A 21266-nucleotide genomic window follows, 5' to 3' on the forward strand; every position below is an offset into this window, starting at 1 on the left:
TATTACACGTAGAGGGCAAGAATAAGGCAGCCTATTCTTTGTCACTCCTCATTCTTTATCCATAGCTCCAGCCTGGGGACACCCACAGCCACTACTTATTCTTAGTTCCTGTGCTACAGTGAGAAACTTTTAGCTGGGCTAGATCCAAGCCCCAGGCCAAAGGCTAACAAATCCAGAGCCAGCACCCAAAGGAGACAACACTGGCCAGTGGTGAGACCTCCGTACATTTAACATCACTAGACTGCACAAGAGGGCAGATCCCCAGAGTCTTTCTCCCCAAATTACTATGCCTGCTTTGGTCATACTTATATTTTAAGTTCCCAAGAGGTTGTTTCTCATCTGTAAATGCTGTACCTCTCTGAGATATTCTAAGATTAAATAAAAATTGAGATACTCAAAAGCATAAAATTACACAATCCAATTACATAAGCCCTACTTTATCTCCCTCGTTCCATCTCTGTGCCTCTCCAAACCTTTCGTAAACCTGCTTGGTAAGGCCTGCCTGACTGCTCGGCCTTCCTGTGCTACCGCCTCCAGTCTTCACCTCAAAATAGCCTCTTCAGTTTTCATTCTATATTCTGTCTTCTCTTGAATCCTTCAGACTCAAAGTGCCTCAGAAAAGAGACTCCAAGTTCAGTACTGCTCCTGTTTCCAAGATTAGCAACATTTACCTCCACCATTTAAATAATATATAACATGATCTCTCTGGTAAGCACTAGCCCGTACCATTCTTTTCAACTCCCAATCCCCTCTGTGCCCAGAAATGTCTCCGTCTCTCTCTCAAAGGCAAAACTGTGGTTCTCATAGTGTTTAAACTCATGGGAGGAGACAAAAAGAGCAGTGGGGACTTTTCTATAAGTCATTATAATTTTGAAAATAAATAGTTAAAAGATCATAGATGCCCTTTGTTCACTTAATAGCCCAAGAAAGCATTTCATACAAAATATGACATGGATCTAAGATCATCTGCCACACCACTTGACAATGCATAATGATATGAAAATAAAAACACACCAGATAATCCTTTATTATCAAATACTAATAAATATACATATAGAATGGAAGGAGGTAACAAATGTATTACTTGGTTTAAAACAATACATAACATGTTCTAACTTTTTTAACTTTTTTCTTATTTTTCTAGTTTTTTTCTCACTCACTCCTTATTGTCACTCCTTTAAAAATTAGATATAGCTACAATAGCACAAATAGAGGTAGAGGTATACTTCATTGAATGAAGCAGTGCACTCTGGATAGGAAATTTCAGCTAGACACAATTCCCTTGCTCAAGATTATAGAACTTTCACTTTTGCCTTAAATGCTAATGGAATATCATATTTGATGTCTCTTTTATAGAGGTGGGAAGATTTGTTCTCTGTCCCAGGAAGAAAAGTTAGTTTGTAAATAAATTTAAGAAATAATCATCACAGTTCTAAATGTCTTCTCATACTACATAACTATTTCATATTTTTATGTTCTAAAATTCAGCACTCTTTGAAGGTATGTCTTTTTTTTTATTTAGTTGAAATATTTCCCTGACAAAGGTCATTAAAAACTCAATAGAGCCTTACAGTCATAGTAAATATTTTATTAACTATGTTGTCTAAAATATTGCCACCCTCTGCTGACTCACCACCCAGGTCAATTCCTTTCCCCCCTTCCCCACAATTTCATTCAAATTCTACCCCTAAAATACAGATGGTATCTGATCCAGGTCAAAGACATAATTTATTAATGTATATGTGCTAGACTCGAGACCTGATCTTTAGCTTTCTGAGAAAACATGTGGTATAACGCCTTTAAATAAGTCTCTGACCAAGTCTTGGTAGATTCTCAGTCTCTTGAATGTAGTATAATCTATCCTACTTTATCAAAAGAGCCTTTTCAAGTCCAACTAATTAATCCTTCAATATCTAGCTTTAGGCAAATGAAACTGGTTTGCAGATGGTCCAGAGCTCAGATTATTAAACTGTTTCACGTTTTTAGAAACCCCAAATTATTCAGTGCTAGCCACTGAGGAAAGAAAAAGAGCTTTGTCTGTGGCCACTCCCTTTATTATTAATGCCCTTGAATGACATACAATTTTGTTGTCAGCCCACAGAACATTAAGACAACTAAAAACACTCTACTGGTGCCAAGGCTGAGTCATTTCCCTGTCTTCATACAGTAATTACATGTTAGAGTCAGCCCACATTTTCACTAGAGTTAAAGAATTTAAATGACTACTATATCACAACATTTGGTTTACTTACATTAACTTTATATTCTTGTTCTGAAATTGGACTGAGACCATTCTATTTCTCTGCATTTACCCCTTATTTGTCTTCGAAGAAAAGACAAAAGTAAAAGTTATAGCTCCACTGAAGTCCCACAGATGGAAAAATGTAAAATTCTTCTTGCATGCTTATTCCCTCCAGGTTCCATTTAGTTCAGTGGTTCTCTCCAAGTGTTTCTGGACACAGAACGTTCCAAGGCCTATTTTACTGTAAAAACACCAGACTTTCTCTATAAAGTAGACAGCCTCTAGGCAGATCCTAACCTTAAACCCTCAGTGGTTCATTAAGCCAGGTATTTAAGTGAATAGTCTAAGGAAAACCATGACTTTAGCCTCAGATACTTCCTCAGACAGCATATTAATCAGGATGTTTGAAGTCAGAAGTGACAGAAACCCAACTCAAACCCGCTTAAGCAAAACAGGAAATATATTAGCTCATCTAGCTGGGAAAAAATTTTAGATAGCTCATAGCACAGAAGAAAACTGGAATCAGGACTCTATGGTCAGAATACTCACTTGCTCTCACCCATCACTCATCCCACCCAGTCTCTGTTTATCTCTGTGTCTTCTTGCCTAATGGCTTCCCTCTCTTCTACTCTGTGTGTGTCCTCCACAGGACCCAGAAAATAAAGTCTAGGCTATCATTTGTCCTGCACCTTCATCCTAAAAACACGAATGTCTGACCCACTAGCTATTATCACAAAAGTCCTAGGGAGGATTCTCATTTGCCTGATGAGATCATGTGCCTTTCCTTGAAGACTGTAGCCTGGAAGATGGGGATCTCTGATGAGCACATGCCTACTTTTATGAATAGAAATGGGAGGCAGGAAATGGGGAGGTTATGAACAAACATGATTATTATCCTTACCAAAGCCATATGAAATGGGAAAGGAATCCCCAAATGCAAAGGGCTGCTATTACCAAATGGCAATGAGAGAAAAACACTCTGGACAGCCATAATCATTGCCTCCTATAGTCTACCACTATCCCCTTCCATGCAAAGGTGAGGTGGCAGTTTACTCATGTGTGACTGCTAGACTTCTTAAAATTTTCCAGAAGGGGATAGCAACTTGCCACTTACTCAGATAAGTACTATGAAGCATATGTATATATTCTTGATCAATAAATTTGAATACCTGAATTCCGAACGCTCACAAAAAGAGAACCACCTCCTCATCAAATGTTTAGTCTTAAGAAATAACACTGAAGCTAGGCACAGTGGTGTACACTATAGTCCCAGCCACTCGGAAGGGTGACAGCAGGAGGATCACCTTGAGCTCAGGAGTTCGAGGCCAGCCTGGACAACACAAGCTTGTCTCTAAAACAACAACATCCAAGGTAGATTAAACAAAGGATTTGCTCTCCATCTCTAACTACTGGTTACTTTTCCATCTGATGAGTCCTTTTTAGAAGCTGGTTTAAGGGTGGATGGATAAGTGACCTATTTCTGGCCAATGAAACATTTAGGTAGCCTGCTAAGGGGTTTCTGAGATAGGCTTCCCTTCTCCTATAAAAGACACAGAAGAAAATCTTTCTACTTTTTGACATACTGTAGCTGCCTTGTAGTCTTGACAGGGCCTGGCCTAAGGGAAAATACATTGAAAACCCTGGAAAAGAGAGATGGCTTGTTGATGACACTGTGGAGCTGCCAAGTCAACTAGTCCTAAAATCTATCATAGAAATATCTGTTATAAGAGATAACAAAATTCCTTGCAGTTAAATTGAATTAGAGTCAGTGTTCTGCCTTTGGAGTAACAAATACAGCAAAAACTCTACTCAGAATGATCAGATTGGACAGTTCAATGTTAATTTAAAAAGTTAACTAATCAGTGGAATTACAAAAAATAATAATTATCTTATTTTCATTTAAATAGATGAATATGTATTCATTCACCAATCCTTTGATGTAGGACTGAAGTTTTTTCCTTGTGTATGGGACTCTGTTCAATTGGTATTCCTTCTTTCTGGTATAAAACATCCCCATAATGAGTACTTTCATTTTTCCAGGTTGGGTTTCTTTAATGTAGATTAATAATGATATCTGCTAAGCAATCCAAATGAAGAATCCTTACAGTTTTTACAATTTTTCTTACTTGTGTCACCCACATACAATTCATTTTATATTGCTTCATTCTCATCAAGTTTTTCCAAAGCATTAAACTTTGTTTTCTAAGAAATATCTTTTTGTTCTCATATTTAATTGGTTTATATAATATTTGGCTAAGCTAATTACAATATTAAGTAAAACTCAAACACACACATAGATCACTGTTAGTAAACATAAAATTCAACTGGAGAAAGGACAAGTACACAGGTCTATACAAGCAGCCATTAGCTGCTACTAGCACACAGCATGCTGTGGACAGTAATCACTGTGCTTTAGGGAGAAAATGGAGAATTGGATTATGAAATTTGGTAAAGTAAAGGTCAATTAAGGAAACTTCTATCTTACTGAATATAAGATTTGTAAATATTTTCTCCCATTCCATAGGCTGTCTTTTCATGTTCTTGATAATGTCTTTTGATGGACACGTTTTTAATTTTTAAGAAGTTCAATTTATTTTTTTTCTTTTGTTGTTCATGCTTTTGATGTCAAATGTAAGAATCCATTGCCAAATCTGAGGTTATGAAGATTTACCACTATGTTTTCTCCTAATAGTTTTATAGTTTTAGCTATTATATCTATCTTTAGTCTATTTCGAGTTAATTTTTGTATGTAATGTAAGGGTCCAACTTCATTATTTTTTTGCATGTGGTTATCCAATTGTCTTATCACTATTTGTTGAAGAGACTATTCTTTCCACTATTCAATAGCCTTTTGATCCTTGTTCAGTGTCAACTGACCATAAATGTTTGGTTTATTTCTAGACTCTTAATATAATCCCATTGGTCTAAGACATCTATCCTTAGGCCAATACTAATTGATTACTGTAGCTTTGTAATAAGTTTTCAAATCAGGAAACGTAACTCCTTTAACTTCATTCTTTTTCAAGATTGCTTTAACTAATTGGGGCCCCATGTAATTCTATATGAATTTAAGGATGGCTTTTCTATTTCTGCCAAAAAAAAAGGCCACTGGAATTTTGATAAGTATTGCATAGATCACTTTGGGAAATATTGCCATCTTAACAATATCAGGCAAGGCACAGTGGCTCACACCTATAATCCTAGCATTTTGGAAGGCCAAGGCAGCAGGAGGATCACTTGAGGCCAGTTCTAGTTCAGCCTGAGCAAGAGTGAGACCCCATCTTTACAAAAAATAGAAAACTTAGCCAGGCATGGTGGCACATGCATGTAGTCCCAGCTACTCGGGAGGCTGACTTAGAAGGATTACTTGAGCCCAGGAGTTGGAGGTTGCAGTGAACTATGATGATGCTACTGCACTCTAGCTAGGGCAACAGAGTGAGACCCTGTCTCAAAAAAAAACAAAAACAAAAAACAACATCCAGTTTTTCAATCCATGAACACAAATGTCTCTCCATTTATTGTAGTTCTTGTTTAATTTCATTTAGCAATGTTTTATACTTTCCAATGTACAAGTCTTTCACCTCCTTAATTTTATTCCTACATATTTTATTCTTTTGGATACTATTATAAATAGAATTATTTCCTCAATTACCTTTAGATTTTTCATTGCTGTAATACAGAAACACATCTGATATCTGTATGTTGATCTTGTACTCTGCAACTTTGCAGAATTTGTTTATTAGTTCTATTAGTTTTGTGTGTGCATTGTGAAGGATTTTCTATATATAGAATGATGTCATTTGCAAGTAAAAATAGTTTTATTCCTTCCTATCCAATCTGAATGTCTTTTATTTCCCTTCCTTGCCTAAGTGCTCTAGTTAAGACTTCCAGTGTAATCTTGAACAGCAATGGTAAAAGTAGACATCCTTGTCTTATTCCTAATCTTAGGAGGAAAGTTTTCAGTCTTTCACCATTGAGTATGATGTTAATTATGGCTTTTTCATAAAAGCCCTTTACCATGTCAAGGAAGTTCCATTCTATTCCTAGTTTTCTAGGTATTTCTATCATGAAAAATTAGCCAGGCATGGTAGCGTACCTGTAGTCCTAGCTGCTTGGGAGGCCAAGGCAGGAAGATTGTTTGAGCCCAGGAGTTTTGAGGTTACAGTGAACTACAATGACATCACTGCACTGTAGCCCAAGCAACAGAGTGAGATACTATCTCAAAAAAAAAAAAAAAAAAGATGCTAAGTGAAAGAAGAAGACACTTAATGTATGATTTGTTTCATGTAAAATATCCAAAATAGGCTTCACAGAGACAGAATGTAGATTTGTGATTGTTAACAGATGGGGAGAATAGGGAATGGAGAATGATTTAATGAGTATGGGGTATTCTTCTGGGGTAAGAGAAAGTTTTGAAACTGAAGAAAGGTGGTGGTCATACAACATTATATAAATACACTAAATGTCACTAAATTGTCCATTTTAAAACAGTTAATTGTATGTTGTGTGAATTTTACCTCAATTTAGAAAAGAAGAAAAAGACTTCTACTGTCACTTAAATTATGTCTCTAAATCAACCCTAAGTATGAGAGCTTCATAGTTCAACCTCACTACTTTATATCCTAAAAATCATTTCTACTAAATCATATTCTGACATTATGTGCTTGGCTTAAACTGAGGGACATCACAAGTAGCAGCTGTGTGAAAATCATTACTGTAGCTGTCATAGGGATGTTGTTTAGAGAATGCTCTTCACAAGGACCCACAAGAGGAAATTGTCTTAGGCCTCAATTCCTAAAAAGGCTCCTTGATGACTAGTATGTTTTTAAATTTTGACAATATTGTGTGATTTGTAAATGACTGAACTAGAGGTTGTGAGGGGAAGCTGCTCTACCCATACCACACAATCTCAAGAGTGGGCAGCATGTCCTTAGACCTGGCCCCCACCAAAATAGTACCTACAAAGGATGGACATCTGATCTGACTAGGGAAGACATACACAGCATGGCCAGCAAATCGTGATTTATGCAGCACAGCCTGACTTTAAAGAATGAACTGAATCTGATAATTTCCTTCTCAAGTATTTGAACTAGGAGAAAAAGAGCAAAGCCATAAAAAGTAAGCAAAACTTAAGTCACAATGATGGTACAAGACTAGATAAGGGTCCTCTGAGAGCTAACGTTTACAGACACCATAAACCCAGAATCTAACTCCTGCCTCAGTGAAGCTCAGCCCCCTCAGAATACTTGTGCTGAGGTCAATGTGATGTTTCAACCTGTGGCTCCCTTTATTTGATCTAGCTGTTCCTATAATGCTCAGATTCAAATTTATGGTCTGCATCCAGAAAGAGAGACAGCCCTTGTTAAAGCATTTCTGTGAACTTAACTTGTTGTATTTCTTTATTTTCACCTTCACAGTTTTACCTTTTTTTATCCTATATTTCTACTCAACACCTCAAGCTTTTGGAGGAGGACAATATGGAATATAAATAATAGAAAAATAAAAATGACTGTCATGTTATCAATCTCTACAGGAAGTAAGCAATTGATATAAGTAAGTCTACAGATATAACTGCAGCCCACCTCTGCAATGGTGAGATGATCCACCATTTGAGTAATAATATTCAAAATAAATTCTTTCCAGTTTTTATTTAATATCAGCTTGCTTTTCAATCAATAATAGGAAATTACAACAGAAATCTTAATCTGAAATTATCTACTATCCAGTTCAATACTTAGGCCAGGGAAAATTACTAATTTTTGACAGGACTACCCTTCTGATAAACTGTTTTTTCCATTTTAGCACATATTTATATCCTTGTTATAATGGCTCAATTGTATTTGTATGTTTTACTGTCAGCTTCAAGTCTGCTTTTAATATGCACAAAGTTAAACAGAGAATGAAAGACCGATGGCCAATAGTGCTTCCTTCCTTCCTCCCTTTCCACCCTCCTTACCATAGAAGCCCAACATGTACAATTGTTACCACTAGGAACAAGAATCTAATTCCTAGTTATATCCTAGAAAATGTACAACTGTGCTAATGTACAAAAAGCATGTGGTAAGATTAAACAACATGCTTCTAAACATACATCAAACAAGGTATCTCAAGAAAAATTTTTAAAGATTTTCAACTAAATGAAAAATATAATTTATCAAAATGTGTGGGATGCAGTAAAAGTAGTGCTTAGAATGATATTTATATCATTGAATGCACATATTAAAAAAAATCAATAAAACCTAAGCTTCTACCTTAGGAAACTATAAAAAAAAGAACAAATTAAATCCAAAGTAAGCAGAAGAAAAGAAATAGTAAAAATTAGAGAAGTCAATAAATTGAAAAGAGAAAGTCAACTAAACCAAAAGCTAGTTCTTTGAAAAGATCCAGGTTAGCTAAGAAAAAAGATAAAAAACATAAATTATTAATATTAGAAATGAATTTGGGCCATCACTACTGATACCTTGGACACTGAAAGAATAATAAAGGAATACTCTGAACAACTCTATGCCCACAAATTTGATAACCTAGGTGAAATGGACCAATTCCTTGAAAGACACAATATACCAAAACTCAAATAAGGTGAAATAGATCATCTGAATAGGCTTACAGACATTTTAAAAATTAAATCAGTAGTTAGTAACCTTCCAAAACAGAAAGTGCCAGGCCCAGATACGTTCACTGGTAAATTCTACCAAACACTGAAGAAGAAAATAATACCAATTCTCTACATTCTCTTCCAGAAAATAGAAGAGGGAATATTTTCTATCTTATTCTATAAGGCCAGCATTATCCTAATACCAAAACTAAACAAAGGCATTACAAAAAAGTAAAACTACAGACCAATATCTCTCAACAACATAGATGCAAAAATCCTTAACTAAATATTAGCAAATCAAATCTAACAATCTAACAATGTATTAAAAAAAAAAAACATGTGGTTCAAAAATATGAGCAATAAGCTTGGGGCCAGAAGAACTGGGTTTAAAATTCTGTTCTGTCACATACTATTTAATGGCCCTGGGCAAGTTACTTTACTTTATCATAATTGACACCTACCTATCTACTGTATAGCATTAGAGAAATCAAATGAGAAAAATATGTGCAAAAGCACATCAATTATATTGTTACCCCAATTTAGGAACCACTAATTTAACGAAAAGCAATAGTGATACCCTGGAGTGCTCAGATAGCAAAAGCAGGAGTTACCAAAATCAAAGCAATTTAATCTTGGATTGGCTTCATGCTGACACTAGTCTTAATGGCAACAGACTGAAGCTCTAAGCCTAAGTAACCACCTCAATGGCATGCAGGCACTACCAGGACCTAACAAACTCACAAAGAAACAGCTTAAAGATTCAGATCCTGCAGAGAGTGGTAGTACACTACATCTCTGAGTACTATCTAAGTTGTAGACAACACTGCCATCCCATGCAGTTGTAGAAAATGCATTTATTTTCACAAGTGCTCTGGAATACTGCTTTACTGGAACCTATTCACACAACAATGTATTCAAAAAAGGGAGGGGGAGGAATAAAATACACACAAAAAATTTCATTACCTGCAGGATATGTCACAGTTAATGGTAATTAATCAAACTTTCTCCCCTCATGTAGAAAACCAGCCACAGAAGAAAACCATATTAGGGACCATGTTTTTTTCCCTTAAAAAAAAAAATCTACTGGCAGAAAGCCACTCAGATTTTCTGGTGTGCTTAAAGAAAACCATTTTCAGAGAAAGGAGCTGTATTTTTATTTAAGAAAAACAAATCCAGAATCTCTTTCCTAAATTTGTTTTCTACTATAATTACATTCTTTTATATATGTATGCATACATATTATATATATTTATATATGTATGCATACATATTAACACAGGTACACTTGATCATAAACACATAAAAATATAGGATATTTTGAAGATAAATATGAAGATAAAGCTTTAGGAATTTCCTTTGGTATTTTAGGAAAGCAAATTTCATTTGGAAATGTTCCTGATATCTAAATAGCATAAATAAGTATACTTATTTAAAATGACTAATCTTCTAAACTCATGCCTACTGAACAAAATGAAGGAATATTGCCCCTTCCATATATGGCAAGTTTATTCTATAAAATTACCTAAATTTGGGTTTTTATATTGCCTTTGTTATTATTGATATCACCAAAATTCAAATTCTGTGTACTTTGCTATCCATGCCAAAATTAAACCCCATAGGGCACTTCACTCCTGTGTTCTTCAGCAAATTGATATTTTCACAGTGAAACTTAGATTTAAATGAGTGTCATTTTAACCAACAACCCTGACAGATACCCAGGCAGCAACAGCTGTACTCTTTAGTGCTGTGGCAATTTTGTCCATGTCCACAGTGAGTAACCTATATGAAAAATATATAATTTAACACCTTCAACAATCTCATTTATCTTTCTCATTTAAGATATTTTAAAGAATTAGGTGTAGACTTTTCTTTATGGAAATGTCTGAACATGTGTCCTTGAATGGCCTGAAAATACCTTTGGCTAGATTAAGGCATTAATTCCCAAGACCACAATGAATACTATTAGTAATACCTAAGGTTTTAATAGCAGTTACAATGTGGCCTGCACTGTTTTAATTACTTTACATATAAACTAATATAGTCCTAACAACAACCCTATGAGGCAGGTATACTATTATTTTCTCTGTTTTACCACTGAGGAAACTGAGGCAAAGAGAAACTAAGTAACTTACCACAGGTGACATGGGGCAGAGTCAAGATTCAAAATCAGGCAGACTGTCAACTCAGACTATGCAAAACTTCTTAGGGTATGTTCGCATGTTTAACTTTTCTTTAAATAGAAGGATTTTATTTGAAGAGAAGGGCTTTTCTAAATCCAATCCAGGAAAAAAAGGGATTTTTCTATGTTTATGAACTTAATAACAAATAGTAAATTAGTAGTTTCTACCTAGTTACTTAATAGATAGTTGCCTTCTTTAATTGAGTTGCTAGCATATCAAAATGGTCCTTTGGGGATCTAGAAAAATAAAGAGTAGCCACAAAGTTCCCTACGCTGCTAATTAAAAATCTCTATATGGTCCCCTTCTTTCTCTGCCCAAATTTTAAAATTTCCCTATGTACTTATGGACTCTTTCTATGTTTTCAACGACAAGTCTTCAAAATAATCTCTAATAATAGCCTGATCATGGCCATAACATCCCTATGCAAAGATTCTACCTGACAATAGTCAGAGACCTATAAATAGTAGCAGGGTCTGCTCCAATGACCTCTAATCATCAAAGTGAAAGGTTTTCAAAAGAAAATTGGAAAAAGTTAAAATCTATGTGGAAAATGGAGGGGAACACAGAAGTAAGTTCAACTGGCATGCGCAAGGACTTTGTGGCCAGTTTGCAACTATGCTGACTTTATGAAGTCATTATTTCAGAACCTGATCAGGAATAACATGGTCAAGGAAAATTAGAGAGATATAAAACAACCAGAACCAGAACCATCAGCTGGAGTGGTTCAGCCAATCATACTGGACTTGTACTGAGCGGATCTGATTTCAGGTAAAAAGACAGAGACAGAGAGAAGATCCAGAGTTTTCTGCCCAGAGAACAAAGCTTTAGTTGATATCAAAGCAGAATAGGCTCCGGGGCTCCAGTTCTTAGAAACAAGCAGACAAAAGAAAAGAGTCTGAGACTCAAGTGTACAAGAAGGGAGAGACAAGCCACAGTTTTGAAGTTTAACTTTCTCTTGCCTCTAACCACCAATGAAGATCTCTTTCTTAACTTCTACCCCAAAATACAGATACACATTTTCAAACTCTGTGTGCACTCTTATTCTCTTCCACCACACCTCTTTCCTGAGAACCAGGAAAGATACAGTAATCACTTCTATTTATTCTCTAATAACAATCTAAATCTGTTTTAACAAGTTCATACATTTGCCTTTTGGCATGTTACCTTGAATTTAAGATTGCAAGGCTTCATATTTTAATGAAGATACCAGCAGACAGGAAAACAGAGTGGAAAGGATGTTGATAATGAAATCCCCCTAGACAATGAATCAACCTTATTTCATTTTTCAGGATATCCACAGAGTGGAGCCAGGGCCAAACACAACACAGCCACTCCTATCCAGACTGCCCCACCCTACCAAGGAGATGTTGGGGTAAAATATCTTCACAACTGGCCTCTTCCAAGGCCTTGAAACAACTCTTCATGTTTGTGTTGGTCAGTTTCCCTTCCCTAACAAACTATGGAACCCCACAGAGGAAGGAGGCTGCTACAGTCATTTGTATTACGGAGGTGGTCCCTGAATATACACGTGTACCAAACATGACTTTGGCATGGGATTTCTCAACCCATGCACTATTGACACTGTTAAAGAAAAAATTATTCTGACACTTGTTAAAACAGTAAGGAAGATTTTATTCAGGACTACTGCCACAGGTGTTAAGATTAGCCCAATAGAGGAGTGAGATCAAGGGCTCAACTCTGAATATAGCAAGGACAGCTAGGGATTATAGCCCATGAGCATGGTGAGGAGATCAGTGGACAGAAAATTACTAAGAGAAGACAGAGTACGGGGATTCCTGATAAACTAATTGATTCTTGCAGAATTCTCGCAATGGGATTCTTGTGGAAGGCAGGCCAGAGTGATCAGATATCAAGGGTGGGAAATGAGGAATTTGATCAGATATTAAAAGTGATCAGGCTGGGCACGGTGGCTCATGCCCATAATCCTAGCACTTTGGGAGGCCTAGGTGGGAAAATCACTTCAGGTCAGGAATTCAAGACTAACCTGAGCAAGGGCGAGACCCTGTCTCTACAAAAAAATAGAAAAATTAGCTGGGTGTGGTAGCATAGGTGCAGCTACTCAGGAGGCTGAGGCAGGAGGATTGCTTGAGCCCAGGAATTTGAAGTTGCTGTGAGCTAGGCTGAAGCCAGGACAGGGCTAGAGAGGGAGACTGTCTTAAAAAAAAAAAAAAAAAAAAAAACTGTCTTGACAAATTGCCAAATATCCCCTGGAGGCAAAATCACCCCTGGTCAAGAACTACTACTTTACACAAGGGGTTGGTAAACCTTTTCTGTACAGGGCCAGAAAATAAATATTTTAGGCTTCTCAAAATACATACATTCCATGTGCCTATACTTACTCTTTTTTTTTCAACTATTGAAAAACAACTGTTCTTAGCTGGTGGACTCTAAAAAAAAAAAGGTGGCTGGCCAGATTTGATCCATGGGCTATATAGTTTTGAGAACACTACTTTAGACTAAAGGCCACTTTTCAAGTAGATATAGACGGTATATAATATCATAGTTAACAAAATATGGACTTATTAAAACTATGATTAGAGTTTTAGTAACTTTCTATCAATATTATTTTCTCATTGAAGGATAACAGAATTAGAGACAGAATCCTGCAGCATTCCACAGCATATTCTGACATCAGAAATATGTGTTCATTCTCAAACAGCCTTGGGACAACAGCTCTAAAATGTTTTCATAAATCTGTCCTTTTCTTCCTAAACATAACTTAAACTTTGTATTTCCGGCCCTAGGTCCCAAAATTCCCAGCTAGATATTGTTGCTTTAGGGGTTTGTCAGTTTTTGTTGGGTTGTTGTTTTTTTTAGCTGATACTATCTTGGTTTATATTTAACATGTTTTTCATACTTTCTCTATTTATCTAATATTCTGGAATACATCTCTAAAGTCAATCTATTCCTGGCTATAAGGTCTATTAATATGAAATATGTCACTGGGAAACCTTATTTTCCTTAAGAATCAGTTACATGAAAGTCCAAATGTGCCACGATCCTCTCAGCTTTTGCCTGTAAAAGCATACATGTACTCATACATTAACAGGATTACCCTGGAAATGATGACATGCTAAAAAAGGCCATAGGACTACAAAGGATATACAACAATCCAGCTACCAAATGTGAGAATTTAAGCTTTGTGGTGCTTTGGTTTTTAACATCTACAACAAATGCTAAAGCAAAACAAACAAAAAAAAACACAATAAATTTTGTTTATTTCAATTTACTAGATTTCATTTGACAAGGTTAAAATTACTAGGAAAAAGAGGAGAAAACATCTCTAAACAAATGCAGGAAAGCATGTCTAATATGCGAATCACAAACCTTATAGGAAATATCTGGCATGGGTTTATTCTTCCTTGATTAAAATATCAACATTAAAATTTCAGCTTTGATCCTGATACCCTAATTAGCAAAGCAGCAATTCATCATCAAAATAGTAGGCATATTCTTTATATTTAACATAATTCATTTTTAAATCATAAAAATACATAATCGTTGCAAAAAAACAAAACAGAAAATACAAGGATGATAAAAATCACTCATAGCACCAACATGAGAGATAAACCATTTTTAAAGTTTGAACATCTTTTTTCTAGTCTTTGTCTATACTTTCTAATAATGTCATCAATTTTATAAAATCAGGAGCATAATACATGTACATGTATATACACACATAATATTGATTCTTGCTTTTTCCATTTAATATTATATCCTGAACATTTTCCCAAGTCATTAAATTCTTCCCCCAAAAAATCCAATTTTAATAGCACTTCATTCTATTATATGGATGCCCATCTCTTATTAAACACTTGGGTTGTTCCAATTTTTTGATATTAAAAATATTCTTCAATGAATGACTTAATACATAAATTTTATTAGGATTTCTGGCTTTTATATAGAAAGAAATTAACAGAAGGAGATTAAAGATATAGATTCCTTATTTCTTGTATGTTTACCAAACATTCTAGTAAGTCACACTCCACTAGCAGATTCTGGGGTATATCTCAATGAGACCTTGAGAAGGTATGTTCAACAAGAGCAAATATCCAGAAAAAGTAATAAAGATTCATAAAAGTAATCATTTAAATTTTTAGGTACCTATAATTAAATCCCCTAAAATAGCCAAATACATTGTTAACTTTATGTGAAGTGACTAGAGAAAAAAAAGTCACTTCCTTTCAAATTGACTAATATATTTTAAAAAACAAAGGTGCTGACATACTGATCTGGAGATTATTCACTACAGCTTTCCATAATCACTCAAGCAGATTATCATCCTAACCTATGCGGAGACTGCTAGTTACCACTCAGTTTCTAGTCTCTCCTTCCTTATTAACAGAACCCCAATTTTGTAACAAGTAGCAAAGAGACAGGCAAAAACTCCTGGCCTCTCTTGTGGCTAGAAGTGATACTGTTGTTATAACATACTAACAGTGAGGATAAGGGGAAATCCCTTAGAAGGCCTTTCAGGAAAGCTCCTTTCTGCTTTTTTGACCTTTCCTTTCTCTCCCAGAATGAGGACCTGAAGATGGCTGGAGTCATGGCAGCCATCTTCTTGAAAGGAGGATACGAGGGCAAGGATCAGATCTCAACACAGCCAAGCAGAAGACAGAAGAACCCTGGGTACCAGATAATCAAGGAACCATTCTACTAAACCTGGAAAGCCTAGCTCCATACTTACTTCACATAGAAGAAAAATAATCCCCTAATTTGTGTAAGCCATTGATTTTGGTGGTTACTTATAGGTGAACCTAACCCTAACCTATATCACCTGCTAGAGTGATTTTACAAAAGCAAGAAGCACGTGTAATCGGCAGAAATCAGTTGGCTGATTTAAATACTCATTTACTCTTTCACACAATATCTACTGAACATCTACATTGGGTGATAGAAACACAAGAATAAATAAGATGCTCTGGTCTGGACTAGAGATCTTAGAGACTTTTCTCTGAATACTTCAGTTCAGTGTAACCCTGTATACTTAAAGACCAAGATAAGGCATGGTGTTTCAGAAATGATGATAAAAATGAAACAGAAAACATAAATAAAACACAAATTATATATTTATTTATTTTAAGCCATTCTTATCACTAAGAATAGATATAAAAAGCTGGAAAAGAGCTAAACTAAATTAGAATGAAATTATAAGGGTCATGGAACATGTGAAAAGACAAAAATGGTTGAAGAAATAAAAAGACTAAATTCACAAAAGGAGCTAGAGATTAATTGTGATTTAAAAATCTGTAAAATTATGAAAAAATGTGCAAAGTGAACAAATTTAAAATTTATAGTATTATGTAGTTTTGTCTGATTATTTGACTATAACAAGTCATTTTTTAGGTAACATTTTATGTTATTTACTCAGAAAATCTACTCCCAAATCAGTCTTGAAGCTAGATTTTTATTTAAGACCACTTTTGAAAATGGCTTCCCACTGGTCCCACACAAAGCCAGAGAAGCCACAGAGAAACATTCTCACTCACCAACCCAATTCTGTATGACTCAGACGTTCCTAGCATTACATTAGAAAGGACAGCATTCTAATGCTGCTATTACTGCTATTCTTTTCTCTGGTAGATGGCTCTTAACCCTGAAATAGCATATTCAAATATACAATTCACTCAACAGCTCAGAATATCTGTAATTGCCTCTATCTGCTTGCTATTTGTCTCACTGTACTGAGAACACATCCAAAATTCATAAAGGATGAATTCCACTGACAGCATCTCCTCAGGACTATCATACACATTTTATATCATATTGTCTTCAACCCTATACAGTCCACTTTCAAAACCCATTTTTGCTATCATTTCCTCCAAAGAAAGTAATGCACCTAAGAGAGTCTTTCATTATACAAATTAGTCCTATAACCACCTAAGCTGTCCCCACTATCTTCGTGGTATCCTTGCCCAGGCTTTGTCCTTAGTTATGTATGTTTGTACTTTTATATTCTACAAAGCCCACTCCCAACACCCTACTGCCCACCCCAAAATAACCTCACATCTAAGGCACAATATTTGATTTTTGACCTTTTCAAAATCAATGTAAATATCATTCTGTCAACACACATACTGCTTTCTAAAGCTAAGAGGCAACAAGAACAGATTCCAAACAACTTCCGCTACACAGACAGGTGAAATGGTTTGAAATGGCTATACAGGATCCATTAGTGCCTACTCTTTACCATAATATTGTTCACTTTGCTTAAAACTAAAGCTCCCTAAAATATTGGAGGATCTCTCATTGGTCAGAGTTAACTTGTAAAACCCCTATAACAGGGCGCACGTGCACACACACACACACACACACACACACACACACACACACACTCTCCACCTTAAAACCAAAACTCAGAGTTTGTCAGAATCAAATCCCAAATTTAAAAAGTCATTATCCACTAAGTGACTACCATACAACTTAAACATAGGCTCTATGTCTCATTACAATTATTATATCTTAGTCTAAGGTGAGCTTCAAAGTTATGCAATATTTTTTTGTTTCTGAAATGCCTTAATTAGAAACAGGACTTTATGGGAATCTCTACATAGATACAACACAGCTTATTTATGATAGTCAACTTTTCTTTTCCTTATCCTAAACTGTCTTTAAAAGTATAAACTTCTCTTCAACAGGACTGAGAAAACTGGACGTCCACATGCAAAAGAATGAAGATAGACCCTTACCTTACACTATATACAAAAATTAACTGAAAACGAATCAAAGACCTAATAACCATAAGAACTAAAACTATAAAAGTCTTAGAAGAAAAAAACATAGGGGAAAAACTTCATGACACTGGATATGGCAATGATTTCTTGGATATGACACCAAAAGTACAGATAATAAAAGTAAAAATAAATAAACTGGACTATGTCAAAACTTAAAATTTCTGGGCATCACAGGACACAATCAATAGATTGAAAAGGCAACGTATGAAATGGGAGAACATATTTGCAAATCCTATGTCTGATAGAGAGGCAATATCCAGATAAACAAAGAACTCAACAACAAAAAGACAAATAATCCAGTTTTAAAACAGCACAGGACTTCAACAGTCATTTCTCCAAAGAAGATAGACAAGTGGCCAAAAAGCATATGAAAAGATGCTCAGCATCATTAATCATTAGGGAAATGCAAATAAAAACCATGAGATATCACCTCATACCATCAGGATGGCTATTATCACAAAAACATAAAATAGCAAGTGTGGCAAAGATGTGGAGAAATTGGAACTCTTGTACAATGCTGGTGGGAATGTAAATGATACAACCACTATGGAAAACAGTATGGTGATTCCTCAAAAAAATTAAACATAGCACTATCACATGATCTAGCAATTCTGCATCTAGATATATATCCAAAAGAAGTGAAAGCAGAGGCCAGGCTCAGTGACTCACGCCTGTAATCCTAGCACTCTGGGAGGCCGAGGAGGGCGGATCACTCAAGGTCAGGAGTTCGAAACCAGCCCTAGCAAGAGTGAGACCCTGTCTCTACTAAAAATAGAAAAAAATTAATTGGCCAACTAAAAATATATAGAAAAAATTAGCCAGGCATGGTGGTGCCAAGCCTGTAGTCCCAGCTACTGTGGAGGCTGAGAAAGGAGGATCACCTGAGCCCAGAAGTTTAAGGTTGCTGTGAGCTAGGCAGACGCCACGGCACTCTAGCCCAGGTGACAGAGTGAGACTCTGTCACAAAAAAAAAAGTAAAAGCAGTGACTCAAAGAGATATCTGTACCCCCATGTTCATGGCCACATTATCCCCAACAGTCAAAAAATGGAAGTAACCCAAATGTCCATGGATGGATGAAAGGACAAACAAAATGGTATATACTTACCATAAAATATTATTCAGCCTTTAAAAGGAAGGAAATTCTGACACATTATATAATATGGATAAACGTTGAGGATATATGCTAAGTCAAATAAGGCAGTCACAAAAAGACAAACACTATATGAGGTATTTGGAGTAGTTAAATTCATAGAGACAGAAAGTAGAATGGTGGTTGCCAAGAATTAGGGGGAGGGTGAAATGGGGAATTTTGTTCAACAGGTATATAGTTTCAGTTTTACAAGGTAAAAAGAGTTCCAGAGATGGATGATGATAGATGGTTGCAGAATTATGTGAATTTACATAATCCCACTGAACTGTTAGCACACTTGAAACTGGTTAAGATAGTAAATTTTATGTTATATGTATTTTATCACAATTTTTTTTTTTGAGACAGAGTCTCGCTTTGTTGTCCAGGATAGAGTGAGTGCTGTGGCATCAGCCTAGCTCACAGCAACCTCAATCTCCTGGACTCAAGCAATCCTGTTGCTCAGCCTCCCGAGTAGCTGGGACTACAGGCATGCGCCACCATGCCCGGCTAATTTTTTCTATATATTAGCTAGCCAATTAATTTCTTTCTATTTATAGTAGAGACAGGGTCTCACTCTTGCTCAGGCTGGTTTTGAACTCCTGACCTCGAGCAATCTACCCACCTCGGCCTCCCAGAGTGCTAGGATTACAGGCATGAGCCACCGTGCCCGGCTACCACAATTTTTTTGAGCATAAACTTAAGGGAATACTTCATACCAATAAATAAAATATTTTAATAAAGAAACAAGCATCTGATGTTAATAGCTTTAACTAACAAATATGTAGTCACATTTTATTTTACTATAGGTATATTATCTATCAATACTAATACATACAAAAAGCTTTAATATTTTATACATGCACACACGCACACATACACACACACACACACACACACAGGGTATCCCAAAAGTTGCCATACATAGGGAAAATGGGAAATTGTAGCTAAATGTACCTTTACAAAATATTCATTACAAAAATTTTATAAAATTTTTCCTTACAAAATAGTCCATATAGAGGAAACAATTCTGTAAAATTCTGCAATGAATATTTTGTAATAAAGGTACATTTAGCTACAATTTCCCATTTTCCCTATGTATAGTGACTTTGGGGATACCCTGTATATCTTTTAAAGTAAAGGTATAACTTATTTGTAGAACTAAAGATGTATCTAAAAGAAAAAATTCTATATACAAAAAGCGTACATTCTATAAAACTAATAAATTTATAGGAATGATTACCAAAGAATGTACATGGAGTTACAAGAATGTAATGAAAATAACTTATCAAAAGCTATTGTCTTCATTTCAGGTTAATATTCTTTCATTTGGAGGATTCAAAAAAGTTTCACAAAATCTCAGGGCACTAGAAAGAAAGCATCTTGTCTGTTTGAACCATAAATTGCACCAAAAATTTCATCACAATGTTTACTGAAAAATGCTGGACAGGATGCTGTATAGCATAGATCTCAGGGTTCTCCAATGCCTACCCATTTCTCTTTACCCTCAACTTGATTAATAGACCTGAGGTTTAACTTATCAGCATATTTGAAAAGCAGATATTTAATAAGTTAATATTTGGCATCTGGGTGTCAAAAGTACATTTATCCATTTGTATCCAGGAAAATATATCCATTTCAAACTTAGACATAAAGTTTAAAGTATAGTTATTTTCAATTTGATCTATTAATTAATAACTACTGGAGAACATAACCCTGTGTCAAAATAATATGCCAAAAATATTGTCACTGTTTTATTCAAAGCCAAAATCCAGTAAAAAACTATATAATAGTTTTATATATATACACACACACATACATACACACACACACACACAAAGATTAAGTAGAGATCTGATTTTACTGTATCAGGGTGTCAATCTTTGGTGACACTGCAGATGTACAATGCAGATTCCCAAGCCCTGCCCTTACCATTCTGATTCTGATACACTAGTTTGGGGCCTAGTAATATGATGTACTTGAAACAAGTGCATTGTGAGAAACATTGCAAAACACACCCCCGGAGGATCATTTATAAGAGGCAAATTATAAAGCCTTAGAGGTATACCTTATAAGGAAGTTTAGATCTCATTTTATTTAATCTGATTAATACAGGAACCTTTCTACTATGCTGACAGATTGATTGTTGACTGATTTTAATAAAAAAGAATGCCAACATTTATAGAGCCAAATAAATAACATATGCCTCTCTGTAAACTATGTAAACTATGAAGCCTGATCAATTGTTTTAACTACCATTGTTTGAAACTCACAGTCATTTCTTCTTAGAATTAATTTTTAATACAATGTATGAGCCTTCAAACACACACACAAATCACAAAAAGAAAAACTGGTTTCTTTATGTTA

At 35.4% G+C, this 21266-nt stretch overlaps 1 protein-coding gene across 1 annotated transcript in view; it reads right to left on the minus strand.

Moving 5' to 3' along the window:
• The window catches only part of FHIP1A (FHF complex subunit HOOK interacting protein 1A), a 225921-nt gene that overhangs the window by 145934 nt on the left and 58721 nt on the right, over positions 1 to 21266 (minus strand). The window lies entirely within an intron of this gene.

Source organism: Microcebus murinus, chromosome 15 (assembly GCF_040939455.1).
Source record: "Microcebus murinus isolate Inina chromosome 15, M.murinus_Inina_mat1.0, whole genome shotgun sequence".
Lineage (NCBI taxonomy): Eukaryota > Metazoa > Chordata > Mammalia > Primates > Cheirogaleidae > Microcebus > Microcebus murinus.